Source organism: Oncorhynchus clarkii, unplaced genomic scaffold (genome assembly GCF_045791955.1).
Source record: "Oncorhynchus clarkii lewisi isolate Uvic-CL-2024 unplaced genomic scaffold, UVic_Ocla_1.0 unplaced_contig_5674_pilon_pilon, whole genome shotgun sequence".
Lineage (NCBI taxonomy): Eukaryota > Metazoa > Chordata > Actinopteri > Salmoniformes > Salmonidae > Oncorhynchus > Oncorhynchus clarkii.
The window spans coordinates 9,934-12,500 of record NW_027258118.1 but is presented as its reverse complement, the minus strand read 5'-3'; the positions used below and the strand labels follow the sequence as shown (position 1 = coordinate 12,500).

The 2,567-nt window shown below is 44.7% G+C and overlaps 1 pseudogene; it reads left to right on the top strand.

The window, feature by feature from the left end:
• LOC139395728 (high affinity choline transporter 1-like) overlaps nucleotides 1-1,928 on the top strand; it is a 35,052-nt pseudogene extending 33,124 nt beyond the window's left edge.
• The last annotated feature ends 639 nt before the right edge of the window (nucleotides 1,929-2,567 follow it).

Here is a 2,567-nt window from a genome sequence, read left to right as displayed (position 1 = left end):
GCGATGGAAACTGAGGACGGCCATGGGTGGATGAGTGGGTGAGCATCACAGGAGGCTGCTGAGGACGGCCATGGGTGGGTGAGTGGGTGAGCATCACAGGAGGCTGCTGAGGGGCCATGGGTGGGTGAGTGGGTGAGCATCACAGGAGGCTGCTGAGGGGCCATGGGTGGATGAGTGGGTGAGCATCACAGGAGGCTGCTGAGGACGGCCATGGGTGGATGAGTGGGTGAGCATCACAGGAGGCTGCTGAGGGGCCATGTTGAGGCAAAGGGTTTTGTTTGGTCGGGCGGACATTTTGTGTTTCTGCTGAGGACTCGAAGGATTTTGGAGATGGGAGGATGGTCGAAAAACATGCAACAACAACAACAACAACATCAGAAAGAACACCCATTATGACATCATAAAGCATTGTGTTGCTGGTAAAAAAAATGGCCAGACACTCGGCAGTTTCCAGTGACCCGGGCTAGTTACACAAAAGCAATGTGGCGAAGACCAACGGCAGCTCTGGGAGAGACGTTCCAATGAACGACTTTTCATTTTCCACAAGGGGTGGAGTTTTATTTTGTCTGACTTTCTTTATTGCGACAAATGATCGAAACTGTGTTTTTTTTTTCAAATCAACGATGATTGCCGAATAACTTATAAAAGGTACACACGGGGCACGTGATGTCATCACACAACTATAAAGCAGTTCATACCCTACGGTTCATTCTAAATGCCTACTGCTTGCTAAAACTATTTTTTAAACGACAACGTTTTTTATGTTCATTTGCAGGGAAAGGGATTGTCTTGACTTTCAAGAATGCCTGAATTGCCCTCGCTTTGCTTTTCTGATTGGCTGAATGCAAGTTTCACCATCCAATTATTACAGATCTACAGGAGTGGACGTTTCACCGTGGCAACAACTAGGCACATGAGAATGATTAAAATGTGGCAACTATTAGTCCATTCTCACGCAAAATGTGTTGTTGTAGGTGTGACCTCACTACGTCCAGTTGTTATCAACACAAGGTGTGACCTCACTACGTCCAGTTGTTATCAACACAAGGTGTGACCTCACTACGTCCAGTTGTTATCAACACAAGGTGTGACCTCACTACGTCCAGTTGTTATCAACACAAGGTGTGACCTCACTACGTCCAGTTGTTATCAACACAAGGTGTGACCTCACTACGTCCAGTTGTTATCAACACAAGGTGTGACCTCACTACGTCCAGTTGTTATCAACACAAGGTGTGACCTCACTACGTCCAGTTGTTATCAACACAAGGTGTGACCTCACTACGTCCAGTTGTTATCAACACAAGGTGTGACCTCACTACGTCCAGTTGTTATCAACACAAGGTGTGACCTCACTACGTCCAGTTGTTATCAACACAAGGTGTGACCTCACTACGTCCAGTTGTTATCAACACAAGGTGTGACCTCACTACGTCCAGTTGTTATCAACACAAGGTGTGACCTCACTACGTCCAGTTGTTATCAACACAAGGTGTGACCTCACTACGTCCAGTTGTTATCAACACAAGACATTTGAATGGAAACACACCTTAACAGGCATCTGTCTGTCTTCTAGTCCAACTTTCTAAATCTCAACAAAAGTTCATGGACATTTGTTTTTTTTTGTGTTTGTTTATGTTTTGTGGGTCAGTTTTGACACTGTGATTTGGGGGGTGAAGGGTAGAGACTGTGAAACAACTATCCGATTGATCCTCCCTGAATATAACTTTTATACTGTAACTCTGGCTCCCTAGTGGCTGTATCACATCCGGGCCGTGATTGGACGGCACACAGTTGTCCCAGCGTCGTCCGGGTTTGGCCGGGGTAGGCCGTCATTGTAAATAAGAATTTGTTCTTAACTGACTTGCCTAGATATATAAAGGTAAAAAAATAAAATCTGGGGTGACAAGAAGCCCCAGTCTTAAAAGCAGCCATTTTGTTTGTTTGTTTGTGTGTGTTGTGTGATAAATCTGGCAATTTAGTGCAACTGCACACAACAACGAAAACTCAAGAATGCTAGATACTCCTCTCCACCCCCACCTCCTCTTTCTCCTTCACCTCATCCCCTCTACTCCCCTTTTTCTCCTTCCACTCTCTCCCCCTCTCTGGCCAGATTCAGCAACGCAAACAAAACCTTTCTCTGTTTTCTAAGAGGTTTTTGTACAGTATAGTTGTGTTCTATGGTTCTATATGCAGAGCTGTGGTTTACATGGAGGTGTGTTCTATGGTTCTATATGCAGAGCTGTGTGTTCTATGGTTCTATATGTAGAGCTGTGGTTTACATGGAGGTGTGTTCTATGGTTCTATATGCAGAGCTGTGGTTTACATGGAGGTGTGTTCTATGGTTCTATATGCAGAGCTGTGGTTTACATGGAGGTGTGTTCTATGGTTCTATATGCAGAGCTGTGGTTTACATGGAGGTGTGTTCTATGGTTCTATATGCAGAGCTGTGGTTTACATGGAGGTCCAACCTCTTTTTATTTGTGTGTTTTGTATTTACATTTTCATACCAAACAAAGTGTTGTACAGAGAGAAACTCTCTGTTTCTGAACTCCAAATTTACAAGC